Source organism: Mirounga angustirostris, unplaced genomic scaffold (genome assembly GCF_029215605.1).
Source record: "Mirounga angustirostris isolate CCGP_5_RB_7025 unplaced genomic scaffold, mMirAng1.0.hap1 SCAF_13, whole genome shotgun sequence".
Lineage (NCBI taxonomy): Eukaryota > Metazoa > Chordata > Mammalia > Carnivora > Phocidae > Mirounga > Mirounga angustirostris.
Window position 1 is genome coordinate 37,609,252 of NW_026991721.1, and position 22,509 is coordinate 37,631,760.

The following is a 22,509-nucleotide window of genomic DNA, read 5'->3' on the forward strand; positions in this document are numbered from 1 at the left end:
CTACTATGCGCCAGGCCCTACTATGTGCTGAGCCCTTTCATATCATAAATGACAGCAATTACACTTTCCATTTATTATCTCATCTCATCTCCATAACTATTATTATAAGGTTGATGTGATTCCCATTTATAATGAAAAAAAAAAAAAAACAACCCTGAGAAACAGAGAGGTTAAGTCACTTTGCCAAGGACACACAGCTTGTAAAAGTTGGAAACAGAATTTGAACTTGAGCCTGACTCCAAAGCCTGTTTTTATAATTAGATTATCACATTTTAGCCTTACGATACTCTCATGAAGTAGGGAATATTTAGCCCAGGATCAGAAACAGGGCACAGAACTGTTAGGTAACTTGCTCAAGGATACATATTGAGTAAGGAGCAGAGACAGGATAGGAACTCAGGTCTGTGGGAACATCAATGTGCTTCTACAGCCAGACATCTGAGACTGCATTTTAAGAATGTGTGGTCAGGCATGTGTGTGTGTTTGTGTGTGTCTGCCCGTATGTGTGGGTGGTGGATCTTTCCATCTTCTTCCTGCCACTCCAACTCCTCAGCTCTAGTCAAGATGGATCTCTCTCCTCTGGGTCCCAGGGAGGCCATCCTCCTCCTCACTCTACTTGTTTCTGTCCCTCTCCCAACCTAACTCTCCCCTTCTCAGATTTCTCATGGTCCTCAGACCATGTAACTCCCCTCAGAGCCTTGTTCTCTTCAGCCTGACTCGAGGTTTTTCAGCTGATTTTTCTTTGTCCAGTCCATCTCCATGTCAGATCTGGGGCTCAGTCCATCTGCATGTCAGATCTGGGGCTCCCCATTGCCACAGCTTAGCACAGGGCTAGGCCCATGGTAGAGACTCAGACCATGCTCACTGCTTCTCCTGATGATAAGGGTGAGCCTTGAGTCACCAGGGACCCATCCATCTATCCATCCATCCATCCAACCATCCATCCAACAAATACTTATTAAGTAACTACTATATCCCAGGTACAGTTCTAGGTACTTGTTTACATCAAAGAATAAAACCTATAAAACCTGCCCTTATGAGTCTTATTATCTAGGAGGGAGAGAAAGACAATGAACAATAAATAAGTAAATAAATGTTGGAAGATGATGCCTGAGAGAAAAAAATATCAGTGTAAGGGAGAATCCAGAGCCCATGGAGAAGGTGATCTTTAAGCAAGACTTGAAAGAGGGAGTGAATTAACCAGGTGGCTATCCATGAGAATATGCTCTGGGTAGAATAGACAGCAAGTACAAAGGCCCTGAGGTAGATGTGTGCCAGTATGGCTGGAGTGGAATGACCTGGGGGAGAGGGATAGAGAAGCAAGTCAGACTGTGCAGGGACTTGACAGACACTGTAAGGACTTGGACTTGGACTTTGAAGAAGAGGAGGGCTTTAGAAGCTCCTCCTCCTCCCCACCTCCACCCCAGATCTTTGTTTTGCTGCCTTTAATCATTCGGGTCTGAACCAAAGCTATCTCCTCAGGACTTTTCCGAGGACTACTTCATCTAAGTGGCACCCCGCATCTCACCATTAACTCTTTATCACAACTACCATATTTAATCTTTCTCATTGCATTTGCTGCTCTGCAAACTAGCTGATATGGGTTTTCTTGGTTCCTGGGTTTCTTTTGTGTCTTTGTCCACCGGAGTGGAAGTGGCTGGAGGCAGGGCTTGTTTAGTGTAGAATGCCCACTGCCTAGAACAGTGCCTCACAGCATCAGAGCACTGTACAAAGATGCAGCAAGTAGCCTGTCGCCCCGACCACCAGCCCAGGAACAGCCGCTGATTCCCCGTGGGCTGGTTACCAGCTCATAAACCTTGCTCCTGTTGGGAAGGCAGGTGCGCGTCTTCGGCAGAAATTCCATCCTGCCCCTCCTCCAGCTGCCACCATCCTCCTAAAATGCCCTCCTAACACCCCCTAAAATTGAATATCAGGGCTTAAACTCAAGTTACAACAAGTCAAAAGAAGCCACTGGCCAAGCTGAGCCTTCTTTTCTGTCCCTTAACTAGGTCACCAGAAATAAATAGCTCTTTTACTAGAAATTCATGGCATTGCCCTACTGGTCCAGTCATAAAGCTGTTACCCGGAGAATTCCACAAAGCAAAGGGGGACAAGAAGTAATAGAGAACCTACTAAGTGCTTGACATAGATCTCATCACTTGCGCTCCTGAACAAGCCTGCAACGTAATGTTTTTACACCTATTTTACCGACAAGGAAACTGAGGCTCAGAAGTTTAGTAACCGTCCCCATCTCAATATGATGTGATTGGTTTATGGCCAAGCCAGCGCTGTCTTGGTTCTTAGTTCTCAGTCTTAGTTCTGCCAGACCCCAGACTTCATGCTCTTTGTCCATGCCGATGCTAACCCAGCTTCAATCCAGCACAAAAATCTATTCAGTCCTCATACGGTTGTTGTGAAAGTCAAACAAGATAATACAATGAAAAGAATTAAGAGGACTGCAAAGAATTAAGAAAAGGAAAATCAGAGAAGTCAGGAACCTGTCTCAATGGGACTGGGGTTGTCTAAGAGCCGGCTTGGTACTCATGCTGGAGGAGCTGCCGTGAGCCCAGCAGTGCCCAGCAGGAGCGTCCTGCACCTCCGAGAGGCCTGTCTTCCTCACCATCCGGGGCACTTGGAACAGCCCTGGGGCCCGGCTCGCCCGCCTGGGCACTCCACAGGGAGTCTCCAGCGGCCTGCCTGCCTGCCAGACTAAACATTCCCTCTCCCAGCTCTCCCTGCTCCACGGGCCAGAGTGTCCTAGGAGAGTCTCAACAACAGAGGAGAGGGATAGTTTACACGTGTCTGTGGACACCCTTGGGAGAGAGAGAGGTGGGCATGGACCCAGGCTTCCAAACACACACACACACACACACACACAGAGGCAGAAATGGTCATCTTTGTATACTGATAAAGAGAGGTGGGCCCACACTAAACACACACACACACACACACACATATAAATACCCAGACGCCACATGCCCTGGGCTTCTGGACCCCGACAGGGACACATAGGCCTAAATGTGGACACATCCCCAGTGTGCAGGGCTATATTTTGGAAAACAGGGGAAAAGATCCTGCCAATGTTTCCACTGTGTCCTGCTTATAAAAATTTTGCAGCCAGGAGAGATGCCCCTGAGCTGTGTAGCTACGTGTGGGCTGTCAGATAAAGTGGGGATCATGAAAACAAACAGCTCAGAGCACGTGTGGGGTGGGGGGAGGCCCGCACTTTGCTGACAGGGTCGGGGCAAGGGCTGTATGGACAGCAGGATCCCCCAGTGGCTGATACAGAGGCAGCTGGAGCCTCCAGCTGATAGGCTTATGGCTTCAACTTCCTGAAAGGAAAAAAACAAAAACCTAAAAAACCCCACAAGCCTCCCCTCATGGCTGCTTTCAGAAGAGTCACTGAAATCACATTTGAAGTGCCGTGCCCAGTACATTACAGGCTCTCAATACATGAAGGCTTTAGTGTGATTAAGCTCACACCACCACAGGTAATAATGACACGAAGCATTCCATTGTCACCTTTGATGTGTCCCTTTCCGAGCGGATGCCTTTTTCTTTTTTGTATTATGTTCAGTTAGTCAACATACAGTACCTCATTAGTTTTTGATGTAGTGTTCAGCGATTCATTAGCTGGGTAGAACACCCCGTGCCCATCACAACACGAAGGGCTGATTCCTTATAGCATTGTATGTCTCAGAAATATTTGATATAACATAATATGTGTGTGTGTGTGTGTGTGTGTGAAATGCATTTGTAATAGCAATAAGAACAAAAACAACAACCAATATTTATTGAATATTCACTCAGGGCCAGGCATTGTCCTGAACACTTTACATGTATTATTTTGTTTGACTTTCACAACAACTGTATGAGGAGGTACTATGTTATACCCATTTTATACAGGAGGAAAATTTGCCAAGTGGAGTTTGGATATGACTGTAAATCCATTTAAGTGCTGAAAAACTCTGTGTGTGTGTGTGTAGTATATATTTATTGTCAAGGACGTCAGCCAGAACAGTCAAGTGGGTACTACCAATCCCAGCCTCTCAGGCAATGAACTCTGAGTCTTCCTTAGCTTGGGGCATGCAGCCAACTGGTGACTCTATTATGGTTCTCTTTTGGACATTATTTTGAGCATGAAGAGATGGTCCAGGAGGTAGTCCAGAAGTCACGAAGGAGAGGACCATGTTGGGTGTTAAAATGTTAAAAATGAGAACTTTATGGTGGCCTGAGGGGTCTTTAAGGAAAAGTTCCAAAAAACAGAGGGCACATTGGGGGCAAGTTCTGATCATAATCCGTGGCCTGGAGGGCTTGGCCATCCATTGTATAAAAGGAGCCTAGGGAAATTCCAGACAGAGGCTCTAAGGAGAACAGGAAAGCCACAGGCCCCTCCACTCAGCATGAGCTCTGCCACCTGGCCCATGGAGCTGGGTGCCTGGGGCCCCCAGGGTTCAGACGTATACCCATCAGGCCAATGGAATGTATGTTTAAAAGACAATGGGGTAGGGCGCCTGGGTGGCTCAGTTGGTTAAGCGACTGCCTTCAGCTCAGGTCATGATCCTGGAGTCCCAGGATCGAGTCCCGCATCGGGCTCCCTGCTCAGCAGGGGGTCTGCTTCTCCCTCTGCCCTCTTCCCTCTCGTGCTCTCTGTCTCTCATTCTCTCTCTCTCAAATAAATAAATAAAATCTTTAAAAAAAAGAAAAAAAAAAGACAATGGGGTACCGAGAGTGAACCCTAATGGAAACTCTGCATTTTGGGTGACAATGTACCACTCTGGTGCAGAAAGTTGATAGCAGGGAAGGCTGCCTATATGTGGGGATGCAGGGGGATACGGGGGCATATGGATTCTCTGTACTTCCTCTCATTTTTGCTATGAAAATAAAACTGCTCTAAGAATAAGCTTTATTAATTAAGGTCGGGGAGAGAGAGAGAGAGGCGTGGAGCCCAAAGACAGACATAAGCCACTCCAGGTCCAAGGGTTTCAACCGTGTTCTAGGTCACCAAGGGGTTTCTGGGCCACCAGGCCTGGGGACCGAGCGGAGAGCCACAGAGCCAGCAGCAGGGCAGTTCCACCCCCCCATCCCCCCTCCTCCCAGCCAGAGCTACCCCGTTTTTGTTTGTTTTATCAACTGGGGTTCTGCATAAACTCCAGTTGAAGAAGGATTGCGTTGCTGGGTCATGTTTTGAAGACCTCTGCTTCGGAGGTTCAAATGGGGGTGAGACCACAGCCCTCCCACTGATGTGTACAACTTGACATCTGCAGGCCCTTTTACAAAAGGGCCCCAAAGGCGGGCAGCTCACCTTTAGGCCCTAGGGCCAGGTGGGGCAGGTAGAAAGTGCTCGGTAATTATTTGTTGCATCAATAAATGGCTCATTTGAGTTTTACAGCAAATTTAAGAGGTGGGCAAGGCAATTGGGGGCAATTTTTACTCATCTTATGTCACATCTATTGAGTTGCTTACAATGGACCAGGCACTACGTTATTCGCTCCACATGAATTAATTCATTTAATCCTCATTCCTCACCTTTGAGGTAAGTAATACAATTATTGATAAAACAAGAGCACAGCAAAGTTCACTAACTTGCAAAGGTCATACAGCCCGTAAACAGCAGAGATTCCAATGCTGGCAGCTTGGCTCTTAACTACCACACAAAGTTGTTTCAACCCAGCAAAACCCAGGCTGGGAGAGTTGTAGCAAGCCCCCAAGTCCAAGGGAAGGTTGCTGGTGGGGCCCAGGCTTGGATCTCAATAACAGTTCAGATGCCCTCCCACCACATCATGACATCGTGACTACAGCCTGGGCAGGGCATGGGATGGCCAGCTCCCCACCACCTAGTAAACAATAGGACACACCAACCCTGGGAGACCAAGGGCAGCACTTTCCAGGAGATCCACCCATACCCAAGGCCTGTCTGATGCAGAAACAGGCTGGGAAAAGAAACAGGAAGACATATTCAGAACAATAATAAAAAAGAAAAATGAAAAACACATCTCTTTTCCTAAAGTCTCCCATTCCATTCACATCCTCAGCTCAGACACTGGGTGGACCTCAGTCCCTTGTGGAACTTGGCCGGCGAGGTCCCTCCAATCTGGGAAGGGGCTGGATCTGAGCCCAGAGGGAGAAGGGGGTGGTACTTAATGTCCATGCACACAGGCAGGGAGACTCAGGCTCTTACCACTGCATCCATCCATCTGTCCATCCATCCAGCCACCCAACTGATGGAACTACAAAGAATAAATGCCAACATCTGTTCTTAAACTGGGTGATCGCTGGGCTTCCTCTCTAAGACTGAAGGCCGCCATTTAAGAACTGCATGTAGGCAAGCTATGACAAAGCTCTCCAAGCGACGAGGCATTTTACCTGTGAGAGGCTGTGTTATGTACATATTATAAAGCAATAGGAGATTCCTGGGACTTTGAAGAGAGTCTATTTTCTAGAAAGCTCAGAGCCACAATTACAGCCCACATCCAGGCAGTATGTTTGAGCCTATGGCACGCATTGCCTCAGAAACAATTTCTTCATTTCCCCCCTCTTTATTTTCCTCCTTTCCTCTGACTCTCTTGATTGTATATAGGTTATTACCTTGCATTAGCTTATATATTTTAAGCTTCCGCACATCCCTTTTGGAATAAAGTTGAATCATGAAGGGAAAAAATGATGGAATTAAACTCATGCAGATGGACTAAAGAAGGGATTTATTTCAGGAACTGAGATGAGCTCCCTGGCTAAAGCCCCACATGGAGAGCTCAACATTCCCTGTTATTCTCAGCCATGTCCCTGAGGACGTCACTGCTGTCACATGAAGGATTGCCTCTTGCTGGCCAAGAGACGGCAGCCCATCAAGAAGCAACTGTCAGACCTGATTTGGGGCATCTGAAGAGGAGGCCCCCGCCTCAGTGGTCTCATTGTGAAATGGGGATTATGTTAGTTCCCAGCCGGCAGGACTGCTGGGAAGGTGAGTGGTAAGAGCTCTCTAAGGGCTAGCTGTTATTGCTGGTGGGTTTGAGTTGGCCGTGACGGAAGCCAAGTTTAAATCTTTGCACCAGAGCCCATGTGGACAGCCTGAGCAGTGCCTTCTCCCTTCCACTCAGGCTTTGAAAGTAGAGCAGGAGTAGAATCTTTGAGAACACAGAGGCTCACATGGCCAAGAATCAATTGTTCAATTAATCCTAGATATTGAACGGTAACCGCCTCCCTAGTTAAGGCTGGAGGAGGCTTGCAGGGGTCAGGTTGTTTGCTAAGTTCTCAGGGGTGTGCAGAAGTGAAGACACGGTCCCTGCCCTCAAAGAGCTCAGTATCTACCAAGGGAGACCAACCTGCAAACCACCAGCGCCAACACCAGGAGGATCGAGCTGTTCGGGGCTCCATCTTGCCTTTAGGCCTTTGCCCATGCTGTCCCCTCCACTTGGAACACCATTCCGTCCCTCCGCCCTCTCTTCAAATCTCTCTCTCTCCCCTCCACAAGTCTCTTAACTTGTGTGTCTACACACTTGTTCTTAATGTATTTTGCAATGCCCTTTTCTCCCTCCTCTCCTTTCCCTTTTGTCAACTTCAATCTTTGTCCCAATTTTATATTCAGAACTGGTTACTGTCCTTTTCGTAGTAACGCAAATGACTAAAATATGCCTGAATTTTATTAATTCATTAATCAGTTTCATGTGGTATCTACTTTTGCAAAGGCCTATGCTGGTGTGTGAGGCAGAATAATGGCCCTCTAGAAATCTCCATGACCTACTTCCCTGAACCAGGGAAGATGTTACTCTGCATGACAAAAGAAATTTTGCAGATGTGATTAAGTAAAGGATCTTTTTTTTTTTTTAAAGATTTTACTTATTTATTTGAGACAGAGAGAATGAGATACAGAGAGCATGAGAGGGAGGAGGGTCAGAGGGAGAAGCAGACTCCCCGCCGAGCAGGGAGCCTGATGCGGGACTCGATCCAGGGACTCCAGGATCATGACCTGAGCTGAAGGCAGTCGCTTAACCAACTGAGCCACCCAGGCGCCCCTAAGTAAAGGATCTTAAAATAGGGAGATAACCCTGGATTATCCAGGTGGACCCAATGTAATCACAAGGGCCCTTAAAGGTGAAAGAGAGAGGTGGGAGAGCTAGAGAGGGGAAGGAGCCCTGAAAACACAGGTCCCCATGATGGGATGGATTGCGGGCCAGCCCCCTCCCCGGCCCCCCAGAAAGGATGTGGGAAGCCTCAGGACACTGGAAAAGGCAAAGCAAGAGTCTCCCCTACCACCTCCAAAAGCCCTGTTGACATCTTGATTTTAGATCCTGGCGTCCAGAAGATAATATATTTGTGTTGCTTGAAGGCACAAAGTTAGTGGTAACTTGTTACAGTAGCAGTAGGAAACCAACGCGGCTGGCTTCAGAAGAGAGATGAAACTGTTTCTCATGGAGTTTTTATTTCCTAGTGTCAGTACAACCAGACTCTGTGTGTGCGTGTGCATGTGCATGTGCGTGTGTGTGTGATGGGACTTGCCCATATGGCATATGGACATCTTTTCTTCCCCAGATCATGGCTGACACAGGACAGGTTTCCTCAAAATAAATGGACGCTCTCCTCCTCTCTATCGAACTTTTGTGTGGAGAGGGGCTCACATGCCGAAGTGGATTTGGCCTGCACACCCCTTCCTCTGAAAAACATCAAGGGCATCATTGTGTTCACGCACTAATAAGCACCGCCAGGCGGTTGGCTTTGCTCTGCTTGTCCTTCCTTTCTGCAGTGACATCTGTGGGTCTTCAGCTGGCATCCGGGTACTGTGAGGGACAGGGCATGAGGGGGCATGAGGTGGGGGCCCAGGGAGAGGTAGTGGGCCCAAGGGCATTTTACCATTTGTAAATGTACCTCCGTTTTTACAGTTAAAACATACATCCTACAAGAAGGACCCCAGGTCTTTTATTTGATGAACGGAGCTCTGAAAAGTCCTAAAAGAGCCCATTTGCTCTGTTGGGAGGTAGAACATAGTAGAACACGGTGATGTGGAAAGGTGCCAAAAGCTGGATTTGAATACTGCCTCCTACTGGCTGTGGTCCCTGCGTTTGTTACTGTTCTTTTCCTCATCTGTGAAATGCGACAATAGGGTAGTTCTGGGTACACAGGAGACACTGCATTTCTGTGGATAGCACAGCCCCCCGAGAGAAACAGCTCTCACTACATGGTTGCTCTTGCACTTAGCCCCTGATCTAGTGTCAAAATGAAGGATGGTAAAGAGATAAGACGAAGGTTCTATGGGCAGTTCTCTTGGTGGAGGAATCTCTGCTGAAAGGCTTCCAAGAGGCATGAAATATTTTTTTCCTTTGGTTCCCTCTAGGCGTGAAGCCTCTCTTCCATGCTGTGATGAGAAGTCTGTAATCTGAGCTTCCCATCTTGCATCCTGCTCAATGGACCTGTTTACGTTCTCATCCCCCACCAGGGTTCTCAGGCCGGCCTACCCATTCACCAGAGGCTCCGAGGCTTGTAAGGGAAAGAGCTGAAGCCGTGAGTGGAGAAGTCAGCCTTTGAGGCCAAGTAGCCACTTACTCTTGCCTTTGGAGCAAGAAGTACAATCCGCTGATGGGGCAGGAAGCCTTCAGGATGGGGTCAAGTAGCAGCAGATACACTTAAATGTAGAACCTGTCATCCTTGGGCTGCAACCTCAAACGACAGTTGGCCCAGCTCTGCCTAAAAAGGCAATGCTTCCCTGCTCACCAGGTGCAGCTGCCATGCAGAACTGGTCCCCGGGCCTTGCAGAGGCAGCAGGAAAGCTAAGAAGGAATCATCCTGTTTCTGCTCTGGGCCAGGAGGGCGCCCAGTGCCAGGGGCAGACAAGGGGCGATGTGGGAAAGAAGTCGGGATTGGGCATCACACGCACCGCCCAGGGGCCCATCTGAGCAAAAGCTGAAGGGCTGTGAAGCTGGGGTCACTTCCCTGCTGTGCCCTCAGCAGGCCCCAAAGGACACAAAACAAGAGGGGGCCTCTCACCAGCGAGGAGGGGAATAGAGCCCAGCTGTGGGCAGACTTCTGCTCCCTTCCCTGGTCTGGGACGTGGGACCTGGGCCGTGGGGATGAAGGGAGTACACCGGCTAGAGCAGTGCCCCTCCAGCTGCAGGGTGTATGCTCTGAATCACTTGGGGTCTTGCTAAGATGCAGATTCTTTTTAGTGGATCTGGAGTGGGGCCTGAGGCTCTGCACTTCTAGCAAGACTCAGGTGGTGGTGGGAGGGCAGATAAGAGAGAGAAAGGTGGAAAGGACAGAGGTGCTACGGCGGTGGGGGGACTCACAGAGGAGCACTGGACACAGAACCTGGCACCCTGACCTCAGCAGCTGTGACCCCCGGGGCAGGCTGACTCTCTGAGCCTCAGTTCTCTCATCTATAAGTGAGTATTAAAGATTGAGACTTCAGGATTAGGATGAGGATTAAATAAAGCAACAAATGAGAAAGTAGCCAGCGAATTGCCTGGCCCGTGATAGTATCCAATATCCAATACATTTTGAAATAAAAAGCAAAAAAGCAAATAAGCCGGTGCAGGATCTTGACAGCCAAACAAAGGAGTCTGGCTTGTGCTGCCAAGAAGGCAGTCACAAATTATTCCCAACTCTTTAATAAAGCTAGCCAGCCCCCCTCCTTCATCTCTGCTGAACTGCCTCTGAGCAATTACGAGTACTTAAATGGAACTCAAACAGATAAAATTATAGAATTCTGAACCAGTCCTGAATGCAGACCTCTCGCTAATTCTCATTAATCTTTTGCTTTGGTCTCAATTGCTGTGATTACACAGACCCCGATTTCCTGGAATAATCGGCTGGCTCTCCCCCCTGACAGATTCCAAGATGAGCAGCAGGTTGCTGGGGACGGCACATGAACAGGGCATCCTGGGGACACAGCACCACCTGGGCCCGGGGCCGTGAATCAAACTCTAGTGAAGCTAACGAGAAATGACCCATTTTGCAGGGTCCTCAGTAGGAGCCCTCAGAAAAAGGCGGCCTCCAGAATGAACCCTTTCCAGTCAAACAAAACAGCAAAGGAGGTAGCATTGCCAGGAAGGTTCTGTCTGCGAGGCTGGGCCCTGCGCCCAACCCCCCCCCCCCCCCCCCCCCCCGCCCCTCCACTCTCTCTGCCTCACCCGCTCTCTCGGTTGCTCGGGCCTTCTGGGCTAGGCAGAGCCTCAGCCCCTTTTCATTATTCTTTTCTTTCTTAAAAATAATATTTAGAAATGACTTTGGACCCGGAAACTTAAACATTTCCACCAAGCCATTTTGTTCCCCCTGCGGTGTATTTTTTTAAGTAGAGAGAAACAAAGCCGGGTTTTTCACAAACAAAACAAGAGGGAATGATGGTAAATACACTTAAAATCAGCAATGGAGGCGTGTTCCTTTACCCTCCTCGTGAGAGAATCTTAGATGGGGCTGCGCTGGAGGGCCAGGAGTTTCTCTTGCAGGCCCAAAGATCTAGATGAGAATGGGGGAGCCGTGGGGAGCCTGGGTGGAGGCCTATCAGCATCTCCTCTGGGTGTGTTTCTCCCAAATATCCCTTGCCCTGCCTCCTCCCCTTGACCTCTCAAGAAGGCAGTGGAAGTCCTGTGTAGTGGTCAGGAACCTATCTGGGCTCACTCACTGGGACACCCTGGGGGAAGGTAATTAACTTCTCTGAGCCTTAGTGTGGTCACCAGTAAGTGGGGCTAATATTACCATATGAACCTCATGCGGCTGCTGTGAGTTTCAAAGGAGTTAATACCTGTGAGGTATTTGGAACATTGCTGGGCACAAAGCAGAGTTCAATAACTTAGTATGTCCCAAACCACCAGTAACTAGCATGCCCCCAACCTCTTGATCCCACCCGGCACACCCCAGTCCTTCCCTGGCTCCCCATCTCGGTAAACAACAACTCCATCCTTCCAGTTGCTCAAGGCCCCAAGCCTTGGAGTCATGTTTTTACTCCCCTTTTTCTCTCATACTCTACCAGCAATGCATCTGCAAATTTTATCAATTCCACGTTTAATGTACATTCAGAATCTGGCTGGTTCGGCCCACCACCAACACCCTGCTCCAAGCTAGAGTCATCTTTCCTCCCCACAATTCCAGTAACCTACACAACTCTCCCCGCCTGACCCCCTATCTCTCCTCCACACAGCCTCCAGAGTAGTCTTTTTAAAACATTTAAGTCAGATTATGTTTCTCTGCTTAAAACCCTTTTACTCAGAATAAAAGCCAAGTTTTCACTAGGGCCCAGGAGGTCCTATGGGACCTGGCCCTACCTCCTCTCTGAAGCTATCACCTCCCTCTATTCCCCTTGCTCACTGCTCCCAGCCACACTCTCTTCCTTGCTATTCCTTGAACCTGCCAAGAATACTCCTGCCTCAGGGCATTTGCACTTTCTGTTCCCTTTGCCTAGAACACTGTTCCCTGAGAAACCTTATGGCTCCCTCCTTCACTTCTTTCAGGCTCTGCTCACATGTCACCTCATCAGAGAGGTCTTCCTTGAACCTCCTGTATAAAAACCTTTCATTAAGCACTCTAACCATTTCTCTGCTTCATTTTGTTTTTTAGCTCTTATTGTGGGTTAATATTATAAATCTGGGGGATAGGTTCCTTTTTCCCCTTCTCCTTCCTCTACTTTAAGCCCTAATATAGCAGCAGCTTAATTCCTGTTCTCCATTGCTTTATTCTAAGTCTCCAGAAACATGTGTGGCACATAGTAAGTGCTTTGCAACTATTTCTTGAATAACTATCTCCCTCATTCCTGTCCCCCTCTAAGACAGTCCCAGGCTGTGCCCAGGAGGACCTGCCTACAACACAGATCATATGATGCTCCTTCACTGCTCAGGAACTACCAGTGAGCCCTTGCTGTCCACAGGGCAAAGCTGCTATTACATACAGAAGGCCTCTCGTGGGCCAGTCCCACCCGGCCTCAGGTCCCACTGTTGCCATCAGCAAGCCCCCAGCTCCTGGAGCAGCAGAGTACCGTTGTCCCCTGGGTGGTGGTCCTTCACTCGTGCTGTTCCTTCAGCTTGATCCATGTGTCAGACTATCACTGGAGTGGGTTGAATGGTGGCCCCCGAAATGATATGTCCATCCAGAGCCTGTGATGGGGACCTTTGTTTGGTAAAAAGGTCTTGGCAGATGTAATTAAGTTAAGGATCTCAAGACCAAGATCAGCCTAGATTAGGGTGAGGTCTGAGTCCAACCATGAGTGGTCCTCATGAGGGAAAATATAGAGAGAAGGCACAGAGGACAAGACTACGTGAAGACAGGCAGAGATTGAAGTGATGTGACCCCAGGCCAGGAAACATGGGAGCCACCAAGACCTGGAAGAGGCATGAGACCAACATCTCCCCAGAACCTTCGGAGGGGCAGGACTCTGCCAACACCTTGACTTTGGACTTCTGGCCTCCACCCCTGTGAGAGAATGAATTTCTGTTGTTTAAGGCACCAAGTTTGTGGTCATCTGTTATGACAGCCCCAGGAAATTAATACACTCCCTTTCAAAACTACTGTAGAGATGCAGGCCTTGCCTCCCAGTCCTGCTGGGTCTGAGGTGACCCTTCTATACTTAGATGCCCCTGCTTCCCCGGCCAGAGCTCACTGGACCAAGGATGGACAGGTGGCCCAGGCTGGGCTGGTCAGTGTCACAAGCATTGGGAAGTGTCGGTGAGGCCACAGGGCACTAGTGGGGAAAAGTCGTACAGGCTCAGAGCTGGGCTGCATGGGGTTGTGCGGGAGAAGGAAGCTGAGAGAGAGGAGCAGGACGGACACTGACCACAGAGGAGACCAGAGGTCCTGACGACTCTCTGGCTCCCACAGAGAAAGTCCTGCTCTTTGCTTCCAAAGGTTCCCTAGTATTTCTCCCATATCCATCCTCTCTCTGCCCTACTTTTCTTCGACCTGGCTTTTCCTTGAGAAGGCTGCTTTTCCTTGCAGCCAAATCAACCCTGATCTAACAGGTGAGCTCCAGTGTCACCTCTGTGAAGTCTTCCCTGACTCCACCATGTGGAGAAAGAGGCCTAGACTCATGGCTCCTTCAGCTCTGTGTCCCCGTCAAGATTCATTGTCATCATTCGTGATGCGTGCATGCCATCCTCCCTGGAGACTGGGCTCCTCTAGCCATGGAATGATCTTATTGTATGCATCCCAATTTCCCAATTACCCAATGGGGCACAGTGGCTGGTACCACAACGGATAAATAGATGAACAAAGGAATGAATGCTACTCAGCTCTGCCCTTGAACTTGGAGTCAGGTGGGGAGTGAGTCACTCATTGGGGGCATGTGATGGGGCATGCATGGGAGTGGGAGTGGGAGCAAGAAGAGCGATGGTCAGGGAGGGGGGAGGTCAGTGCTGGGGGATGCAAGGGGACGGAGACAGTGTGGAAGCAGTGGCATGGGTGATGATGACTGCTGGAACAGGCAGAAGGCAGTGCGGAGCAGGGAGGACTTCTGACTGGGGGGGTGCAGGGATTTGGGAGGAGGGAGAGGAAACACCTGCCCCTGGAGGAGGGCAGAGAGGGCCTGACTTGAACAGAAGTTCCAAGATGGGAGCTGTGATGGGGGGCATCAGTGGGGCCTGTCCTGGGGCCTCTGGCAACTCATCCACTTAGCTGACATCCAGCCAGGCTCTGTGCCCAGTGCCCACTCCACAGCGATGACAGATAGCAGAATTCAAACACCAGACTGGAGCGCTTAAGAGAACAAGACTGTATCTGCTGTTACAAGGACCAAGACATAATCAGCACATACCCAAAGCATGTGTGGAGCACTTTATAATTTCTAAAGTGCTTTCTCCATATGCATGATTACCAAGTCACATGGCAGAGCGGAAAAGTGGTGACTGTTGCTGCGGGAGCCCGAGTTCAGGTCTTGCGTCCACCATTTGGTGGCTGTACAACCTTGAGCTCATGATGACCAACTTGAGCTTCAATTTCCTCATCTGTAGAATGGTACCAATGGCTAGTGTTTATTGAACATCTAATGTGTTGAACACCTGTTGTAAGTGCTTTTATATGTATCCGCTATCTGGACCATCAAAATGACCCGATAAAATAGGTACTATCCTCACCCCCTTTTGCAGGTGTGGACACCGAGGCTCTAAGAGGCTAAGTAGCTTGCTTGAGTCACACAACTGCTCAGCTGAAAAGAGGAGATTTGAACCCCTGTATTCTGCTCCCAGAATCCATGTTCTCAGCTCACTGTAAAGACCACAGCCCTACCTCCAAGGCTTTGGGGGAATCAGATTAATAAACACACAAGTGGTTAGAGGTTAGAGGTAAATCCTGGCCATGGCTATTCTTTCATCCCGTGCTTGTGGTGGCGTCAGACGCTTTGGGTGCTTTAGCAGATACTGCAGAACCCTGGCACCACTGATGGCCCAGGCCAGTGGTCACTCACAGCAGGGACAGTGCCCCTCTGCGGGGAGAAGCCAGCACTTCTGGCCTGCTCACACGCCAGGAGCACCCCTCCAGCGACAGACATGTGAACTGGTTAATAAGCACCCCGTGGTGTCACTTCCCAAGTCAACGACTGGCATGGCGGTCCCTCCCTCGGGGTCTGTTTGGAAGCTAAGAAGTGGATCAGTTTGGAGAGAGAGGAAAAGACGAGATATTACCTGTTGAGCCTTCAGATTTTTCTGGATGCTGTCAGGAGAAGAGCTAGAGAGAAGAGAGGCACAGAGGAGCCCTCAGACAGAAGGGGAAACTCCCAGGAACGGGACAGAGGGACGGGCACCCCCCCATGTGGTTCCTCAAGCAGATCAGCCCCTCAGCCCACTTTTCACTTGACCCTCCAGAAAGACTGGCCATCAGGGGATTCTGGCAAGAGCCCCCTTGCCTCTGGAGGAGACTGCAGGGGCATTCCTTGTAACTCTGGGACATGAGCATAGAATGGAATAGAATGCGCACAAATAAGCTCCCATTGTTGAAGTAAACTGAGGCCAGGTTTCATGAGGCTGTTTTCTTTTCTTCCCACTGCCCACATGCCTCCGCTCAAAGACCATGCTTGTTTGCTTACTTATTTAATCCCAAACCCTCTGCACCTTCAAAGGGCCCCTTTGTGTCCAGGATGAAGTGGAGCATTTCTGCCTTGTGGACACGGTTTTCCAAACGAGCTTCCAAACACAGAAGAGCCCCGATTACTGACAGTAAGATAGCACTGGGATTTGGGCTGGTGGATTAAGTGAACAGGAGGCAAGAAGAAAAACAAGAGACAGGATGCATTTTCAGCAGGTTCCTCCAGACGAACAGTTTGTAATTTCATTGAAAAGGATGCTCAGGAGGAAAGAGACCAAAGAACATGGTGGGAAAAAAGCAAATTCCTGGCTCAGCTGTGTGACTTCTTCCCTTGACAAGATGGGCACGAGGGAACAGGGACAGGACACATTGAAAAGGGCTGAGACCAGGCCAGCACAATGGGGAAGGGGACTCAGTCACCTCCCAGGGAGGGCGGCTTGAGTCACAGCCCCTGGGCTGGGTCCAAAAGGTTCCCTGCCCATTTTATTCATCACTGAAGCCACAGAAACACTGGGAACAGAGGGTGTCTGGCTGGAACTGCCCGGCCAGGTCCACATGGGGAGAAGCTTTCAGAGAACACGGGTGGAGTGAAAAATCAGCACAAGAATTAAAAAAAACCAAAAAACCAAAAAAACCCCCTGGCCATTAAAGAATATATTATTCAGAACTGATCCAAGAAAATTCAGGGGGGATATTTGCACTGAGATGCACCCTGTTCCCCAGTGGTTCAGGTTCCTCTAATAAGAGGCAGGATTACCTAGTGGGCAAGAGCTTGGCCGAGGAGCCAAACCGCCTGGGAAGGAATCCCCCAGCTATGCCACCGACATGCTGGGTAACTTTGGGCAAATGCTTGACCTTTCTGTGTCCTTCGGTTTCCTGATCTGCAAATCGGGGCTGATGCTAATAAATGTACTTACTTCAGAGAGTTGTCTGTGAGGATTCAATGAGTAAATATGTCTAAAGCACCTCGAGAAGGATCTGGCATATAATAAGTAACCAACACGTGTTAGCTGTAATGACCACACAGTTTCAATAGACAATAGCTCCTGGGCGCTACAATATTCTCACAGGTGCAACAGGATAAAAGTTAAAAAGGCAAAGCAGCATGAAAGCAGGTCAGGCCAAAGAAGGATTCCAGAAGCTAGGAGACCGTCCTGCCCGGAACAAAGCTGCGGATAGCCTTACCTGCGCGCAACTCCCAAGGAGCACAGACGGCTGATCACTGTGCCAGCCACAGGTGCAATGAGAGCTCTGAGGTCCCCCTGGCATTTCCAAGTTCTCGCGGTGGCAGGACGGCCCAGTTAGACTGCAGATCGGAAGTGTGGCTGAGACTGGGGCTCTGTCCCCGCAGAGGAAATGGCACAGCCCCTCCTCGCACTGAAAAGCAGCTCTGCCCTCTGGCTGTGCCTGCCGCTGCTGTGGTTGGTGACCGGGGCCCGGCCCCCCGGGGCAGCGGAGGGCCAGAATGCAGGCACGGTCCACAACTGGAGGCCAGCAGCACTGTGGTCCCTCTGTGCGGCAGTGACATGTCTCGGACCCGCTTGCCCTTCATAGCAGAACCCCATCTCACATCCTTCGCTCAAGATAAAGGCCCCAGATTTTTCCATGCAGAGGTATCTTCAGGGGCCATGAACGGCCATTTCAGACAGACCCATGCACCCCAGCTAAACCCACAGTTCTGTGCAAACATTCCTCATGCGCCCCCGGAACCTCAATTTTTTTCAGTTAGACTGCTGCAGCTTGAGAATGAAGCTAGAATTAAGACAAAGACAAAGGGCCACTATCAGTCATTATTTCTGAAGTAACAAGCAACTAATTGGGACTTACTGTTATTAAAACCTATAGCGCAGGCAGTAATTGAACTGTGGCTAACGAGGATTTCGGCACCAGGCTCTGCGGCCACCACTCCATTCCCCTGTTTCCGGGCGGAGGGGTCTGTTGTTAGAGGAAATGAATGGCCTCTTCATAGTCCTCCAAGAGATCTTAGTCATTTCAGAGGTTTCTGCCGGGGAAGACGGTATGGCCGGGCAGCGGGGCGAGACAAGGGACAAGTGTCAGAAGCCTAGGAGCACATGGAGCTTTCTGGATGGGCTGCCATCCCTCTCAGGATGATGACATCATGCCTTTGGGAAATGGCTGCAGGGTACTGTCGAGTCAGTGGGAAAAGAGCTGAATTGGCTCCTTTATAAATAGATGTCATGAGCCCCTCTAACCTACCAGGAGCTCCAAGAGATGCATTTATACACATCAATTCATTTACTCCTCTTAACTGCCTTAGGAAGGAGGTGCCATCAGGAACTGCATCACAGAGGAGCGCTCTTGGCTCAGAGAGGTGATGTCACCCGTGGGAACTCACCTGGCCACCACACAGAGGGAAGCCAAGGTCGGAACCCAGAAGAAAGGGGAACATTCTTGCAAGCAACATGGTGATGTGAGCGGGTGTAGAGTCAGCGGGGACAGCTGGGTGTGACCATCTTCTAGCTGCCTGGTGAGCTTGTCAACTTACCCAAACATTCCATGCCTTAGTTTCTTCGTCTGGGAAGTGGGGATAATCATGCCTGTCTAGCGGGTTTGCAGTACAGACTACACAACAAACTGCATAGAAGGCACTCAGCACAGTGTCAGTGCGTGACGGATGTTCAGTAAATGCCGGCTGTTATTATAGGTGCTGTTCCAGTGCTCTCGGGAGCAGCGCTGAGTGTTGGATGAAACTCATCATCTGAGCAGAGCAGGGCTTTTGCGATAGTGGAAGCCATGGAGGTCTTCGTAGAGTGTCTGTCTGCCTCTGTCTCTTGGGAAGGGGGCAAACAAACCCAGAGGGCTGGCTCTGCTGAGGCCACTGCCCTGGCGTTCGGGGCAGCGGGAAGCTGGCCAAGCTCCCAGACAGCCTGTCTCGGGCCGGGAGCACAGAGCCGTTGCCTCACCAGCTTGTAATGAGCTGCGTCTCCATCCTGATTAGGGGAACAATCTTCACTCAGAAAGATTCAGGGGAAGGAAGTGACAGCGTCGTGGGGACAGGGCATAACCTCGCCTCCCAAGGAGGGGCTGGCTTCTGGGGAGCTGGTGACTTGAAGGTCACAGCCCAAGATGGTGCCCATCTCCAGGGAGGAGGCTGTGCAGACCCCACCGGGGCAAGTCTGGGTCAGAGTACGAGACACACCAGGGCCAGCCCAAGCCTCGGTCTGCAAGCTGGGGAGGCAGCTGCTCGCAGGCTCTGGTTTGCCAGGAAGGCAAGCAAGGAAACCAACATTCTCTGGGCACCTTCTGGGCACCAGGCCCGATGCCAGCCTTATGACATCATCACTGCCATCCACACCGTCCTATGAAAAAGAACATTTGGGCACCGTCGTTTCCAAAACTGTGGATTGCAGCCTATTACTGGGTTACAGAAACAGTTTAGTGGGTGACAAATAGCATTTTAAAAATAACATGATAAAAAAAAAACAGAAAAAAAAAAAACCAAAACCAGAAAACTTCAGAGTGCACTGCACAGAGTACGGATTAGTATTGTCTTGTGGGAGTTGTGGAAGCTGCATTTCTTTAGTGGGAGCGTGTTTGGGAACTGTGTTGTCCAGGGGATAGAAATCATGCCCATTTCATAGAACTATTGTAGGGATGGAGTGAGTTCAATCCTGTAAGTGGTTAAGGCAGTGGAGCCCGGTTTGCCAGCACCACCCATGTCCCCTTGGAGACAGTCCAGTTTCCCCGCATGCCCCATGACATCCCGAGTCTCTCTCCTGAGGGTGTTCTCTGGCTGCGGGAATACACTTAGCCCAAGCACAGGGCAGGTAAACCGTGGCCAAGTGAATACCCCAGGAGCAACTCTCAGCCTCTGAGGACTGGGGAGCTGGTGGATTAACACTTCTTCCATGCAATGATTCTGAGAATCTCCCTCCCAGTCTCTCAGAGGGTGCCCAGTGGGGCTGAGCTTCAGTGGCCCACAGAAGCACTCCCTTCCTCGTCTCCCTGCCCCTCTCTCCCTCTGCTTCCTGGGGCCCCCTCCCAAATCAACTTCTTACATCTATATCCTTGTCTGGTGTCTAATCTTATTTTGGATGAACCCAACTTAAGACAAGCAGATCTGGCACAAAGTAAGTGCTCAATAAATGTTAGTTTGTAGGAATCATGTTCATCTTGAGATAGGATCTGTGTAAATACTTGATATGCATCATCTCATTTAATCTTCCCCCGAACCCTCTAAGGTAGGAACTGTGATTGTCCCCATTGTCCAGATAAGGAAACCAAGGCTTAGAAAACTTCAGCTCCTTGATCAAGGTTACAGAGAAACCTTACACAGAAACCTACAGAAAGGGGAGAGCTCCATGCTGGACCCATGTGTGTTACCAAAGCCCTTGTTCTCGACCTCTGCACTCCACTTAATCCGCACAACCAGGCTGCCCGCTAATGCCTATTGCTTCCCCCATCTGACAGATGTGCAGATGGAAAGTTCAGGGAAGTTAAGCACCCGTTTCCCACACTAGCACTGCCAGGCTGGGACCAGCACCGGGCATTCTGTCTCCTGGCCTATGCTTCCCAGCGCCCTGGGAAGGGCAGGCATGGGAGAAGTCCCCTTCCTTGTAAACAAGACCCCGAGGTGGAAACTGGCCAGCTGTCCATTAAACTTGCAGTACAGGAGAGAGGTAGGATGCACACGAAAAGAAGGAACAGTCTTAGCAGGTTTACTGGGACTTCCAGACAGAGAGAAGTCTGTTCTCGTGCTTGTACCTCACCTTTCCAGCCTTCTGTTAAATGGGGCTGATGGTCAGGTATGAAGTGCCCTACTCACTGCTGGCTTCAACTTGCATCTTCTCATCCTTACCTCCAGCAGCTCCACCACTTCCACCAAAGTACCGGGAGTTGTATGTGCCTTCAGTCTGAGCTCCATCTGCATACAGCTCCCTGTGATTATTCACTAAACATCTGCTATGTGCTGGGCATCGTGCTAACCTCTTGGTTCTTCAACCACCTCTTCTAATAAAGTGAAATAATCTTAGTATCCTCTTCATGGGAATGTTATGAGGATTACATGAGCCAATTGTGCAAACCACATATCTAACAAAGGACCCATATCTAGCGTATTTAAGGACTCCCAATACTCCGCATTAAAAAACCAAACAATTCAATTAGAAAGTGAGCAAATGACACGAAAAGCCATTTTACCAAAGAGGATATATAGATGGAAAATAAGCACGTGAAAAGGTAGGCAACATCACTAGCTATTAGGGAAATGCAAAATAAGACCATGATGAGATACCACCATACACCTATTAGAAGAGCTAAAATAAAAAAAATAGTGGTAACAACAAATGCTGGTGAAGATGTGAAGAAACTGAATCACTCACACATTGCTGGTGGAAATGTAAAATGGTACAGCTGCTCTGGGAAACCACTGACTCTTTCTCAAAAAACCCAAGAACTGTACTCCTGGGCATTTATCCCTGAGAAATGAAGACTTATGTTCAAATAACACCTATACATGAATGTTTATAGCAGTTTTATTTGTAATAGCCCCAAACGGGAAACAACCCAGATGTCTTTCAATGGTTGAACTATGGTACATCCATACCATGGCATATTACTCAGTGACAACAAAGGAATGAACTATTGATACACACAACAACTTGGCTAGATTATGCTGAGTGAAAAAAAATCCAATCTTACAAAGTCACATACTGTGTCATTCCATTCAGATAACACCATTGAAATGAGAAAATTCTGCAGATGGAGAATCTACTAATGGTTGCCAGAAGTTAAGGATGGTAGAAGGAAGGAGGCTGGTATTTCTATAAAGGGGGAGCATAAGGGAGGTTTTTGTTGAGATAGAATAGATCTGTATCTTTTTTTAAAAGATTTTATTTATTTTACAGAGAGAGAGAGAGAACAAGTAGGGGGAGCAACAGAGGGAGAGGGAGAAGCAGGCTCCCTGCTGAGCAGGAAACCTGATGCGGGGCTTCATACCTGGAACCTGGGGTCATGACCTGAGCCGAAAGCAGACGCTTAACCTGACTGAGCCACCCAGGTGCCCCAATAAATATGTATCTTGATTGTGGTGGTGGTGACATAAATCCACACAAGTGATGAAACCACACATACCTACAAACACATCATCATAACAACGTCAATTTCCTAATTTTGATACTGTGCTACAATTATAAGATGTAAGGAGAAAACTGGGTGAAGGGTATGAGGGATGCCTCTATGTTTTTTTTAAAGATTTTATTTATTTATTGAGAGCGAGAGAGAGAAGGAGAGCATGAGCGGGGGTGGGGAGAAGCAGCAGAGGGAGAAACAGACTCATCGAAGAGCCGGGAGCCAGATGTGGGACTCCATCCCAGGACCCCAAGATCCTGACCCGAGCCAAAGGCAGATGCCCAACTGACTGAGCCACCCATGTACCCTGCAGATCTATGTTTTAAATGAGTGGTAAAGAGTTTCAATCAGTGCCTAAGTAAGTACTTAATCAATATTAGCTCTCATTGTTATTACATAATTTTCCTTATTACTGTATACAAGGCA

General features: G+C 49.1%; 1 long non-coding RNA gene across 1 annotated transcript in view; it reads left to right on the forward strand.

Annotated features, from left to right (window-relative positions):
* The window catches only part of LOC129046352 (uncharacterized), a 31,960-nt gene that overhangs the window by 7,224 nt on the left and 2,227 nt on the right, over positions 1-22,509 (forward strand). Inside the window, exon 2 of the long non-coding RNA XR_008507480.1 lies at positions 18,272-18,481. This is a non-coding gene — a long non-coding RNA (uncharacterized LOC129046352). The remainder of the gene's footprint in view (positions 1-18,271; positions 18,482-22,509) is intronic.